Raw genomic sequence first — 15,261 nt, 5'->3', positions numbered from 1 at the left:
CTTTACCTTCCTAGTCTTTCGTTCATTTGTCACGTGACAGACGCAATGAACGGATCATCACTATATTACATGTGAATGCACAGTAAGGTGAATTTAGTGTTTTCCGACATTTCATTGTGGATGAGAAACTTTTGGAAAATGCTAGTGTGGACGGAGAGCGTTTTGAAACGAAAACGCCATTTTCAAATGTATCTGGATTAATGTAGTCATAGCCTAAATGCAGTCTTAATGTGCATATATGAGTAAGATACTTATTTCAAAAACAATTAAAAATCGTACCGATGCCCAACTTAAGAACGATGCAGATGTACAGATCATATGCATACGTTCATATGATAACAGACACAATATGCATTATTATGGTTCCACTGCACCTTGTATAAAACTGCTCTTACCACATGAGACATGCCCTTCACAAACTTATGGAATGGCGTCACCTTAAATCTAAAATAACTGATGACTCACTGAATAATTCAGAACATATTAAAATGTGCACAGGATCTCAGTACTCCCAGGACTGAGTTCCTAATTATGAAACTAAACTTGATCGAGCCATAAATCCAGCCCACTGTGCCTCTGGTGTGCTGTGGATCTTCAAGCCAGCCTTACTACCTCAATCCTCCTCACAGGAGCAGTAAAACTTTCCAGAGGAGCCCAGAGGGTACAGTTAGCTAGCGTTCCTTAGCCCCACTACCCAGCCCACACTCCATCTCCATCAACCCCATGTGGACTTCTTTAATAGCACCCTTTAATGGGCCTTCCACATGCTTTACAACAGGACTTTATGATGGATGTTAGGGGAGGCATAATTGGGAATAATGAGTCTGTTGTTGGGCAGCACCCAAGCCATCACAACACAATGTGCCAGAGTCACCAAACAGCTCTGTGTGTTTAGAGTGGCACAGTAAACCTGAGTGCGAATAATTAATAACAAGATATTCCGGCTCTGGTTTTATGCTAACCTTGTGAATACCCATCATTGGCTTCTCAGTGATTTTGATACAGCGCTGCATCAATAATAATTTGTTTCTACCAAGGTCAATTATAAGCTCATTGTGTAATCATGACATATAAATCATCAAATTTACTTCTAATATAGATGCTTAAACCGTGTACTGGCATAGATCATTCAATAATAAGATGATTTTGCTGTCCCATTGCACTGATGATTCCCTTCACTCAGTCTTAATGAGAAACCTGAGACTGCTTCAAGGGTTTTATGAGGTCAAATCCATTCATGTTTCTAGCAGTACTCCTTCTCTCCTTTCAACCCCATTCCCATCTTTTCCTCATCCTTCTACACTCCAAAGCAATCAAACACATGATACTGCACCTACAATTACAACAGTCAATTACAACATCCATTTTTCATTCCAATCCATATGTTCATCTATCTCTATAGGTGTATAATAGTTATTTGTAGAATACATATAATGGCATTCCAGAGACTTGCTTGTGGCATATTTGCATTATTAGAATTGTATTGGGATTGGTGCCATATTTAATTTTACACAAATTAAAATGCTTAAAACGCTTAAAGTGCTTGACCCCCAACAATGTTTGTTTGATTATTTGATATAATAATAATAATAATAATAAAATGTGTGACATTTGTTGTCAGTTTTGATAATTATTTCACTATGATCCTGCTGACAGGATGACACAATATGTTTACATTTGTCTTTTCATTGCTTTTGGGCAGATTTTACTGCTGCTTTTTGGGGGAAATGAGACCATTACCATCCAAAAGTTGGACACACCAACTCAATGTGGACTTTGGATCATGAGAAACAGTCACAAACCAAAATTGTAATATTGCTGACAAAATGTATGGCAAAAAAAAAAAAAAAAAAAAAAAAAAAAAAAAATACAATAGTGAGCCAAAATTCTAGAAATGCAAATAGGTCACTTGCATGAGGTCAACTTGACCCCCTTCATGTATTCTAGGGTTAGGATCCTAAATCATGTCATATGGCATCTACAGACTAGGGTCTATATTATATTCAGGCACTAATGCAGAAAGACACGTAGATGTACCAAAACAAAATGAAATTTGTATGATAAAAATTCTAGCCTGTACCTGTGGTGCACTGCCGCCCCACCTTTGTAAAAGCCTTTTACTCAAATTCATGCCCCACCCCCACCCCCACCCCCACCATTCTATTCAGGGAAGTTTAGTATTCTAAACATTTAGTCATTTAAATGTTGCTATATATGTCACTGAATGCTATTCTGATTAGCGCTTAACTTGAAGCTAACAGACTTTCATCACTGTATTAATATTTACATATTTCATCTCAAGTGCAGTCAGGAATGTAAGATTATGGCCAGCTCATGAGTCATGACTGATTTAATGCTTTGATAACAGATAGTCAAGTTTCAGTATTAATATAGTGGTTGTTATGGAAGTAATTATCTTAAAATACAGTTTGCACTGTATTTTATTTCCTTTTTATTCTAAACTGTTTTAATTATTCTTATTTATTTTGATTATTTTAATTACTTCCATGTAAAGCACTTTGAATTGTATGAAATGTGCTATATAAATAAATGTGCCTTGCCTTGCCTAAAATATATGCACATCAATGCATTTGTTTGCACTGCTGCCAATATATGTGATTTAGATATGGCATGTACAAATATAATATTTTAATACTAATTCTAATAATTATTAATTATAATAAAACTAATACAAGAAAAATACATTTAAATCGTTAACAGTAACTACAAAATTTTTTGCATGGGTAAAAAGGCTAAGAATCAAATTATTAATAGCATATGTCATTTGCAGTTGAATATTGTCTGTAGTTGCTGCATCCACTTCCACAAGAAAGTGCAAAAGGTGACCAGATCTCTGAATTAAAATAAGGAACATGTCTGGTTCTGTGGTTAATATATCATAAAATTTTCCAATTATGAATTATGATTTTGAAAGGGAGAAATTCTGGCTTTGTGCGTGTTCACATTTTGTAAATTTAGTCAACATAATTCTTATGGACTGTAACGGTTTTTGAGAGTAATAATGCTAGTAAATGATGGCATGATGATGCCCTGGTGGTCATTCTCATATGTTGTCCATTCTGATCCAGTTTTCAATTGCAAAATTAGTACGAAAGTACTTAATACAGAAAAGATAACTTAAGGCTGCAATAATGAGCAGCGCCCTCTACTGGTCTAAACGAACATCAGGCTCTGCTGCTGTGTTTTGCCACATTAAACTTCTTTTTTTTTGGGGGGGGGGGGGGGGCACATGCTAAAAGACAGGCACATTGCTGGCACCAGGCCTGTAAAAACTGGGATGTATGATCAGCCTAAGAAAGTTGCCATCATATACAGCAGGTAGGTTATAATTACAGTTTTGTCAGTTCATTCATTTAGCAATTCTGCAATTCTGTTTCTTTTTCATTTTTTTTTTTTTTTTTTTCCAAGACCATGCTTCATTCTGAATATCTTCTGGGGTAAGACAGTGGAACTGTTTGACTATTTGCAGGTTATAGTCACTGAATATTATCCTTGTATAACATAATCATCTCTTCAGAAACCAGCTGTATAGCCTTCCAACCCTGAACATATATCTGTGGATATCCCTTTGATGCTGTGTCTATATTTGAATAGTGACATCATCCATATGACTGTACAATCCATAATGGTCCTCTACTTCTTAAATCTTAAACACCTAATATCCACTCAGATTCATAGTGAAGTGTCTAATATGCAATACTGAACTGAAATACCACAAATGTTATTTCTTTTGCTTGGATGGCTATATACAGTATTCATGTAAAACACATGTTTGGTCCCAGTAAGTGTTTTGAAAGAAATTAATACTTTTATCCAGCAATGATGTATTAAATAGATCAAAGCCGATAGTAAAGCCATGTATAATACAGAACATTTATATTTCAATATAGTTCTTTTAAGCATTCTATTCATCAAATAATCCTGAAAAAATTATCATGGTTTCTACGGGGAAAATGTTTTCAGCATTGATAAGAAATGTTTCTTAAGCAGAAAATCAGCATTCTACGGGGCCACAAAACCAGTCATAAGTCGCACGGGTATATTTGTGGCAATAGCCAAAAATACATTGTATGGGTCAAAATTATCGATTTTTCTTTAAGCAAAAAATCATTAGGATATTACGTAAAGATCATGTTCCATGAAGATATTTTGTAACTTTCCTACCGTAAATATATAAAACATTTATTTTTTTGTGAGTGAACGCAGCACAATCGCGAACATAAATGGACAACTTTAAAGGGGATTTTCTCAATGTTTAGATTTTTTTGCACGCTCAGATTCCAGATTTTCAAATAGTTGTATCTCAGCCAAATATTGTCTTATCCTAATGAACCATACATCAATGGAAAGCTTATGTATTCAGTATACATCTCAATAATAAAAAAATAAAAAAAGAGGCCCATGTGGTTTTGTGGTCTAGGGAACATTTCTGAAGGATCATGTGACACTGAAGACTGGAGTAATGATGCTGAAAATTCTATTTTGCTTAATTACATTTAAAAATATATAGAAATAGAAAACAGCTATTTTAAATAATAATATTTCACAATATATTTGTTTAGTGTATTTTGATCACATAAATGCAGCCTTGGTGAGCATAAGAGACTGAAAATATTGAATGGTAGTGTATGTAGGAAGAGTAGGTATAATCATCATGTTATAATTGTACAATTATTATTGTTGAATTATGTAAATAAATAATATTTTATTTTTATTTATTTATTTATTTATTTATTTATTTTGAAAAAGAAAATGCTTCTTGTAATCCCTGTATTGTTTTCACTTTTTCTGTAAATGCATGATGGTCATGTTTCATCATCTTGTTTTAAAAGTGAAGTGTGCAATGTATGTGCCTCTATGGAAATTCAAGAATAAATTTCTAATACTCCACCATCTGCTATCGTTCTGCATGTTCAGGTAACAAACCTATGAAACTCTGTAATTCCAGCACAGGTTGATCTTTGCCATCCAGCTCAGTGTCAGCTAACATTGCAGATAAGGCAGACAGAAACATTCCTAATAAACACACAAATGCAAATACATGCGTGCCTGACTAATCTCCTTACATTCTGGGGTGCAGGTCATGTGTCTGATGTGAGGAATTACTCTGTGTATGTCTGCCATGTTATTGCTTAAGCTCTGCTTCTGACAGGCTTTAATGGTGATGAGGGAAAGCAGGCTACGGTGTATTTCACAGAGACTTCTATACTGAGACACACATCAAACCTGTCTGCTTGGCCGGTGAAAGTAATATTATTAAACCTTTATGTCTGAAAAAAATTAAACCTCTTTAATGTGTTGAGATTCTGTGGAAGTTCTGCAAGCCAATTCCTTTGGACTTATCTCACCATTATATTGAACTTCTGGTTATGAATGACGATATACACAATGTCATAAAAAAAATAAAAAAATAAACTTTCTAGCTGCATTTATAGTCCGAAGAATTGGTGATGGATATGGGAGCATAAACAGGTGTCAAAAATGTCGGATTAGTTTTGTTCAGGACTTAACAGCACAAAACCCCTTTGAAATCATTGTCAGGGTAAATTGAAAAAGAGAAGAAGGGCAAAGAGGAAAGGAAATCATTCATCTCTCACTCACACATACAAAAAAAATACAAAAATACAAAAAAAAACCTGTCAACACATTTCTTTACACTAATCCTCAATGCATGTTAACAGTGTGTTTGCATGGATAATGAAAATGGATTTAATAAAAAAGTCAGAATATTTAAACAATTGATGTTTCCGTCTTCCTATTTCTCTTCCTTTTTCTCTCTTCTCAATGTGTCCTATAATACTGTTTATGAATGTTCTTGAGAAAGCGGCTTGAAGCTGTCAGGGCATGTGAGGTGATAAAAACCTTGAGGAGGAGAATAACACCTCCATTCTGACACATGAAAAGGAATCAAATTCTCTGGAGCCTTCTGCATAGAGGAGATAGGCTTATTTTTTTCTCCTTCTTTATAAACATACCACTGCATTAAAGGTGAAGTGTGTAATTTTTGCAATACTAGCGGCACGAGATGGAATTGCAAAAATAATGACAGATTTCAAACAAGTTTCTTAACACACCTGCAGACAGCAGTGGTAAAGAAATCATATGTGACCCTTGACCACAAAACCAGTCACATGGGCCAATTTGTTTTTTAATTGAAATGTATACTGTACATGTACATGTAATACATCTGAAAGCTGAATAAATAAGCGTTCCATTGATGTATGGTTTGTTAGGATAAGACAATATTTGGCCGAGATACAACTATTTGAATATCTGGAATCTGAGGGTGCAAAAAAATCATAACATTGGGAAAATCGTCTGTAAATTTGTCCATTTATGTTCGCGATTGTGCTGCATTCACTCACAAAAAATAAATGTTTTATATATTTACGGTAGGAAAGTTCCAAAATATCTTCATGGAACATGATCTTTACGTAATATCCTAATGATTTTTGGCATAAAAGAAAAATAGATAATTTTGACCTATACAATGTATTGTTGGCTAGTGCCACAAATATACCCATGCGACTTATGACTGGTTTTGTGGTCCAGGGTCACATATGTGAATTGAAGTAAAGATACCCTGAATGAAATATTACTCCAGCAAAAGTGTAGTAATTTTAATACTTTATATTTTACTTGAGTTCAAAAGTATTTTAATGTATGGTAACACTTTAGTTTAGGGTCCAATTCTCACTATTAACTATTTGCTTATTAGCATGCATATTACTAGGATATTGGCTATTTGTACTTATAAAGCATATATTAATGCCTTAAGGCCTGTTCACACCAAGAATGATAACTATAAAGATAACTTTATTAGTGTCCTCACCAGTGGACGATATGTTCTGTTTATTCTAAGCATGTACTTGTCTGTCACTTTAAAAGCTCGAGATTGTTACAGCAGGATGGATTCTGATTGGCTGTCTATGTTTTTATCGTTCATCATAAAATCATTCTGAAAGTGATTCCAATGATATTGTTTCTCTGTGCCGTTATAGCTGTGGTGTGAACTCTGCTATTCTTTAATACTGAGAACGATTTTTAGAACTACAGTTTATCTTTATTGTTACCTTTATCGTTATCGTCCTTGGTGTGAATGGGCCTTTATTCTGCATGATCACATTCTACATCCCATTTAATACTATCCAATTCCTACCCAATACCTAAACTTAACAACTACCTTACTAGTTATTATTAATAAGCAGTAATTAGGAGTTTATTAAGGCAAAAGTCATAGTTAATAATAGTTAGTTAATAGTGAGAATTGGACCAGAATCTAAAGCGACCAGTGAATTATAGGTTGTCCACAGCTAACAGGGAATGTTCCCAGAAAAAGTTATGAAAAAACATTCTTGCAGTAACGTTATTATAACTTTGTGCCAACGTTATATGTCATTGATAAATGTTCTAAAAACGTTAGCAATAAAACGCTATTCTTAAGGTTGTTAGTGGAACGTTATAAAAACGGTATTACATAAAAATATATATTATTCATTGAAAATTAGTCATAAAGCATTCTGGGATTTTTTTTTTCTGACCATAAAACATATTTTAAGGTCAGAAAAAAAAAAAAATCCCAGAATATAAAATAAATATGTATTAGAACAGGAAATAGCAGTATCCATTTAAAAACTACAGTCAATTATAAATTTGGTTTTACCCTTAAAAAAAAAAAAAAAGTAATAAGATGTAAAAAATTAAATAAAAATTACATCTAGCGTTTTTAATAACTTTTGCAATTACAGTCAAAGAGAAAACAGGGAATGTGTTATATCCATAGACTAGTTTTATCTGATCATTCCCCACATCCGTACGTTTAGCTGATAAGATGGGCGTGGTTTTGCAGCTCACTGCACGGCCTCCATCAATCAAACACAGCGGGACAAGACGTCGGACAACTCTCTCTCTCAGAGATGGAGACGCGAGACGGCAGCTTGTAGGTAAGTTGGTTGAATTTTGCGTGTTGTATGAATAAAATATGTGTATCAGTGCTAATTAACTTAGTTTTGCAGCAGTTGCTACTGTTTTAATAAAGTTAACTAGATCAACAGTTTGCTTGAACTGTCTTGAGTAACGTAAACTGCTGCCGCAGTCCACATAGCAGTTAACGTTACAACACTAACAGTTACACAAATATGTAGTTAAAACTGAAGAATAAACGCAAAATTACATTGATGTCTATATTTAGATTCACTTTTTTCCAGTGTCCTTGTTCACTTTTTCAATATAGCTAAACTGATTTTCATTTGAACGCGTTCTTGAGATTCAAAAGTTAAAGGGTAACTAAACCCCTGGTCAGAGCCTGACTCCACCCACTGGACGCATCTCTCTCTAGGCAAGGGCGTGGTTAGCTGGTTCCCTCTGACGTCACAGGGCACCACAACTTCCAATAGGAAAATTCAACTGCAGTAGCCACTGTTCAACCTGAAGAGGGCAGCACTCAGACGTTTTTACACCATATATTGTAGCATTAAAACACTTTAAACCCAAATGTCAAACAAATTACTTGAATCAATGAACAGCATTAATAAAGTCCCAATCTTACAGATCATTAACTAAAAAAAGTAAAATCATTAACTATCAGTCGTACGATCGTTTTAACGATCTACTTAGGCTTACGATGCTTTTGGGAAACGCAGCCCAGTCCGGTGCACCGGAAGTGGAAGCTGACGTGGATAATGTAATTTAAAATGTTTTGTTTTTTTTAGCTTGCTGATAGGTTAGGCTTAGGTAAAGAGGTAGTTTTAGTTCCCTTTCGTGGTCACTATGAGTTACGTCAGTGACGACGAATGGGGTTTCGCTTAGAAAGCCTATCACCTTCGATATTAGAAAACGAGCCAATGGCAATGAAATGCCATGGGTCTGCGGAATTTGCATAGCGGAATTTGCATAGATCTCCACCCCACCTCGTGGGTATATAAGGAAGTACGCCGGCAACATGCAGATATGTTTTCGCTTCGGAGCCGAGAGCTTTTCTTCACTCCACAAAGCCAAAGCCTGAGTTTACTTTTTCTCTCTACATCCCTTCGAGACGAGCGAATCTCCGGTGTTGGTGTGACGGTGATTTCCAGCGAGTGCACATTGCCTTCTGCCCTGTGCAGTGATCTGCCAGTAAGTGTGTTTCTCCCTGGTCGTTTCAACATCTGCACAGTTTTCCTCTCACAAAAAGAGCGGCATGTCTTTTTAAAGATGCCTCGCCCGTGCACTTCTGGTTGCGGTCGGACTGTATCTAATTCTGATGGGCACAATCGTGAATCATCCACAAGCACTGCTTTAGCGTGATCAATGCCCAAACACACAAAGCAGCGCTTGTGGATGATTCATGTTCTGACTGCGGGAACATGACCATCTCAACGCTACGGTCGAGACTCATTCGAGCGAGAGTCCCCTCATCCACACCCCGATCTACGGTCTCCACGAGAGGCTGTACTTCGGCTGGTGGCCAGGGTGACCTGAGGGTGACGGTGTGGAACAAAAAGCTGTCGATTCGTCCGTGGCCCATACCCCCCTCTCCAGCGTTGTTACCTGAGAGCGTTCAGACTGAGACTGCTGGTCCCTCTACGGAGGCACTGCGTGTCTCTTTCGGCGCTCCAGAAGAGGATGCTATGTCCATCGCAGCATCACAAGGTGGGCAGGTGTCCTCGGGAAGTGAAGATTAGTCTGTGCTGCCACCCTCGGGTGTTCCAGCATTGCCCGAGTCAGATCCCGAGATGACGGCCATGCTTTCCCGGGCAGCCATGGCCATTGGGCTCGAGTGGTCCCCGCCACCCGACCCTGTGCGCTCACAGTTGGACGATTGGTTTTTGGGTGCGGCCGCTGACCCCCGTCGGCGTCCAACCCCAATTCCATTCTTCCCGGATGTGCATGAGGAGGTCTCGAGGTCCTGGAAGGCACCATTGTCTTCCCGTGATCACTCGTCGACCTCCTCCGCCTTTCCTCCCCTCAATGAGGCTGCTGCCCACGGGTACACTGGGGTTCCCCCGGTGGAACGCTCTGTCGCGATGCAGCTGTGTCCGCAGTGTGCTTCCTCCTGCGGTGACTCAAAGCATCCATCCAAAGCCTGTAGATTTTCGTCTACCTTGGTGGCAAAGTCCTATAGAGCTGTGGGACAGGCAGCCGCCTCTTTGCATGCCATGGCCATTCTGCAGGTCTACCAGGCCCAGATGCTCAGGGACATGCAAGAGGGCAGGACTGACCCAGGGCTCTTTGATGAGCTGCGTGCCGCCACCGACATCGCTCTCCGAGCGACTAAAGTGACCACATGCTCCCTGGGCCAGGTGATGTCCACAGCTGTGGTCCAGGAGACACATCTCTGGCTGAACCTGGCTGATATGCAGGATGCTGAGCGGACTCGTCTCCTTGACACCCCCATATCCCATGCCGGCCTCTTCGGCGGCGCGGTTGAGGACTTCGCCCAACAGTTCTCGACCGTCCAGAAGCAGACTGAGGCTATAAAGCATATTCTGTCCCGATGGCCCGCTGCTGCCTCCACCCAGCCGTCGGAACAGAATCCTCAGCCTGCTCGCCGCCGAGGGCGCCCTCCCACGGCTCCCGCCCCTCCCGCACGGCCCCAGCAGCAGCCTTCACCCGGGCCGCGTTGTGGAGGAAGCCGCAGGAAGGCGCCCCAGCCCTCTCCGGCCACGCGCCCCGCTAAACGCCAGGCTAAGCGGCGCCCCTGAGACGGGCAGCTCAGGGTTGGCAACCAGTTTTTTTCCAGGAGATGGTAGCAGGGCCACTCCAAGGGTGCGATCGAGATTGTCCCTCCAGCCGAAATGAAGTCCGGGTTCTACAGCCCCTACTTCATTGTTCCCAAGAAATCCGGTGGGACCAATCCTGGACCTGCGCATCTTGAACCGCTCCCTTCACAGGCTGCCGTTCAAGATGCTCACGGCCAAACGCATCCTCGAATGTGTGCGGCCACAGGATTGGTTTGCAGCGATCGACCTGAAGGACGCCTACTTCCATGTCTCCATTTTACCTCGACACACACTGTTTCTCCGGTTTGCTTTCGAGGGGCGGGCATACCAGTACGCGGTTCTCCCATTCGGGCTAGCCCTGTCTCCTCGCGTCTTCACAAAGGTCATCGAGGCAGCCCTTGTTCCTCTACGGGAACACGGGGTTCGCATCCTGAACTCGATCCGATCTCGATGACTGGCTGATCCTAGCTCACCTTCGAGACCAGGTTTGCGAACACAGGGACCTAGTGCTTCGGCACCTAGCTCGTCTGGGCCTTCTGGTCAACTGGGAGAAGAGCAAACTTTGCCCCGTGCAGAGGATCTCTTTTCTCAGTATGGATATCGACTCGGTCGCCATGTACGTCGTCACTGCTGACTTGCCTGAGACAGTTCGAGGGCAAGAGTGCGGTTACACTGAAACTATTTCAGAGGCTCCTGGGGCATATGGCATCTGCAGCCACAGTAACACCGCTCAGATTGCTTCATATGAGACCGCTTCAGCTTTGGCTTCGCAATCGAGTCCCGAGGTGACGCACAGGTCGATCTGTTTGCCTCCCACAACTCGTCCCATTGCGACCTGTTTTATTCCCTGACCAAGGGCACGCTCGGCACGGATGCACTGGCGCACAGCTGGCCGCGGGGCCTACGCAAGTATGCGTTTCCCCCAGTGAGCCTTCTTGCGCAGACCTTGCGCAAGATCAGGGAGGAACGAGGAGCAGGTCATTTTGGTTGCGCCTTATTGGCACAACCGGACCTGGTTCTCCGAACTAGTACTCCTCGCGACAGCACCTCCCTGGCCAATTCCTCAGGAAGGACCTGCTTTCTCAGGGACGGGGCACCCTATGGCACCTTCGTCCCGATCTTTGGAACCTCCACATGTGGCTCCTGGATGGGACGAGGCAGGTTTGAGTACCCTACCACCAGCGGTGGTGGCTACCATCACTTCCGATAGAGCATCATCCAAGAGACATGCCTATGCGTTGAAGTGGAACCTCTTCGTCAACTGGTGTTCTTCCAAACAACAAGACCCCACGAAATGCCCGATCAGTGTCGTGCTTTCCTTCCTGCAAGAAGGGTTGGAGTGAAGACTGTCTCCCTCCCCCCTCAAAGTGTATGTTGCCGCCATTGCCACACATCACGATGCAGTTGAAGGTAAGTCCCTGGGAAAGCATGACCTGATCATCAGGTTCCTGAGGGGAGACTGAATCCTCCTCGTCCTCCTCTCGTACCCTCTTGGGACCTCTCAGTGGTTCTAACTGCCCTGCAGAGTGCTCCCTTCGAGCCTCTGCAATCAGTGGAGCTTAAGTTCCTGTCTATGAAGACAGCGCTCCTGGTTGCATTGGCCTCCATCAAGAGGGTAGTTTCGGTTGAAGAAGCATGCCTGGAATCCGGGCCGTCTAACTCTCACGTGATCCTGAGACCCCGGCCTGGATACGTGCCCAAGGTTCCCACCACTCACTTTCGAGATCAGGTGGTGAACCTGCAAGCGCTGCCCTTGGAGGAGGCAGACCCAGCCTTGGAACTACTCTGTCCAGTACATGCTCTCCGTGCTTACGTAGACAGAACGCAGTGTTTCAGGACCTCAGACCAGCTCTTTGTCTGTTATGGTGGGAAGCTGAAGGGAAAGGTTCTCTCCAAGCAAAGGTTGTCTCACTGGATAGTGGACGCCATTGCTTTGGCATACCAGCAGCAAAGTCGACCGTGCCCCCTTGGTGTGGCGGCCCACTCCACTCCTTGGGCTCTAGCGCATGGCGCCTTGCTAACAGACATCTGCAGAGCTGCAGGCTGGGCATTACCCAACACATTCGCGAGATTCTACAATCTCAGAATGGAGCCAGTTTCTTTTCATGTACTCGCTTCAACCAGCCGGTACTAGATTATGCTCAGGTGTCTTCACTTGCTCGCCATTCCTCTCCACGGACGGAATAAGTGCGATAATCTCCTCAGGTGAGCCTGATAAGCCCTGAGTTTCCTCCAGCACTGTTGACGTCAACGCCAGAGTTATGTCACCGGCAGCTTTCACGCTTGGCTAGGTGCCTCCATGTGCATGGTTCCCCCTCTGGGTGACCCCCACATGCGTATTTCCACTGTAAGCCTCTTATAAACACTCTAATAACGTTCCTATAACCAAGTAATAACATTAATACAATGTTTGTATAACGGGAGAATTGAACGTTCTAATAATGTTTGAATAACCAAGCAAGAACATTAATACAATGTTTATATAACAAGATAATTGAACGTTCTAATAAGGTTTTGAATAACGTTCTCATAACCAAGCAATAACGTTAATACAACGTTTTATAACGAGATAATTAAACGTTCTAATAACATTTGAATAAGATTCTTATTACCAACCAAGCAATTATAACGAGATAATTGAACGTTCCTAGAACATTCAGAAAAAAACGTTTTTATAACTTAATGGGAACGTTATGGAAACGTTCTTATAACCTAAAATTGTTAGCTGGGTTAAGCCAGCACTTGTCAATGAGGGACATTAGTGAATTTGGACATTAAATTAACATGATCTGCAAATAATCAAACACTTAATTTTTAACAACTATAGAGAACTATATGCAAACAGATTAGAGCAGCTTAATTTAATGTTATTCACATTTATTACCCAAAGAAGCTTACGTACAGACTGTGATAATGCACTATAGAAATAAAATTTGACAACACGTTTAAACAGCTTGCCCTTCAGATTTAGTTTACAAATAACTTACAGCTGCGTCCAATGATGACACTTGGGGGACACCTCTGTGTAACTACGTCTGAAGCACATGTGAAACTAGTCCAGTCCTGATCGGTGCTGCGTCACCTCATGGTGTGTGACAGCATAATGCGGAACCTACAAAGGGAAGCCGGTAACACAGCAGCATTAGCTTTTCATCATCAAGCACTCTGTCTATACTGCCTGTTTATTTGGTGTTTTGTGTTCCTTATTATAAAGAAAAATAATGGCAAGCAGAAAGCAGTTCAGACCATGTGTGCCTCCCAGCCCTCGTTATATTATGGGTTGGCACACACACACAGTCTTTGTATTAGCTGCTTGGGAGCGGAGCATGCACGGTCAGCTCTTGAGGGGGCTGGCTGAGCACATTGTGAACAGCTTCATTTGAGGATGCTCTGCTCCCACCTGGCTGTGTTTGATGTGAGTGGCCAGGCTCACGCAACCCATGGATCGGGTCCCATGTCTGCTGAGTCTAGCTCTGAGGAGTTGGACGTCCTTAGCATTGAAGTGGGTTATTTATAAGTGCATTGTCACAACATGAAGTATGGCATCCTCCAAAGCGTTACTGTCAGGGACTTCCCTCCAGGAAGTTTATGATGAGGCAAGGTGGTCCTTCCCGCACACATTTATAAGGTTTTATAGCCTTGCCGATCACACCAGGTCTCAAGAGTTTTTCCTGGACAGCTTCACACAAGGATAAGCATTTGTCAGTATGGTGAAGCAGGTATTTCGTTCCCCAAAGTGTCGTCATTGGACACAGCGTGAGTTCCTGTGAAAGGGAACATCTCAGGTTATGTATGTCACCGTGGTTACCTGAGAGGGGAACGAGATGCTGCATCCCCTTGCCATTCTTCATGCATGCCTGGGAGCGGCTTGCATCAGCCCATCAGAAGCTAACGTTGCTGTGTTGACGGCTTCCCTTTGTAGCTTCCGTTTTATGCCGTCACACGTCACGAGGTGACACAGCACCAAGTTGGATTGAAGTAGTTTCCCAAAGTGTCGCCATTGAATGCAGCATCTCGTTCCCCTGCGTAACCTGAGACGTTTTCTTGGTGACTGATTATGTCCTTGATTGTTTCTATACACATTGGTTGCCCTTGTGTCTAGTTTGGTTTTCTTTGTTCTAACCTTGTATATATAGCCCTGGGCTTTCAGTTGTGCTTGTCAGTTGTCGTCTTTGGTTATACTGTGTATACACTACATTCAGATTCATCAATCAGAATGATTTCAGTCCAATTGAAACAAAAGTTGTGCATGTAAACATAGCCAATGTGTTTGGAAATCAACTTCTTGGTTTGGTAATACGGCTAATGGACTAATCTAAGATCAAATTTGTAAATGGAAGTTTTAAGTAGAAGAGCAACACAGTTGAAAGTTTTAAAGTTTCACAGTATTTTTTCTTGTCTTTATATTTAGCTAAAACCAATTTTGTAGAGTATGATCAACAAGTATGAAGGATGATGTTTTTTTTTGGAAAATCAGTTGCATCCTTTGAAATCAACAGCAGCTTGCTCTTAAAGAGCATCCGTTGCTTCAGAACATGGT

This window comes from Squalius cephalus (genome assembly GCF_949319135.1).
Source record: "Squalius cephalus genome assembly, chromosome: 3".
Lineage (NCBI taxonomy): Eukaryota > Metazoa > Chordata > Actinopteri > Cypriniformes > Leuciscidae > Squalius > Squalius cephalus.
The sequence above is the reverse complement of the archived record's forward strand: the minus strand, read 5'-3'. Positions refer to the sequence as shown.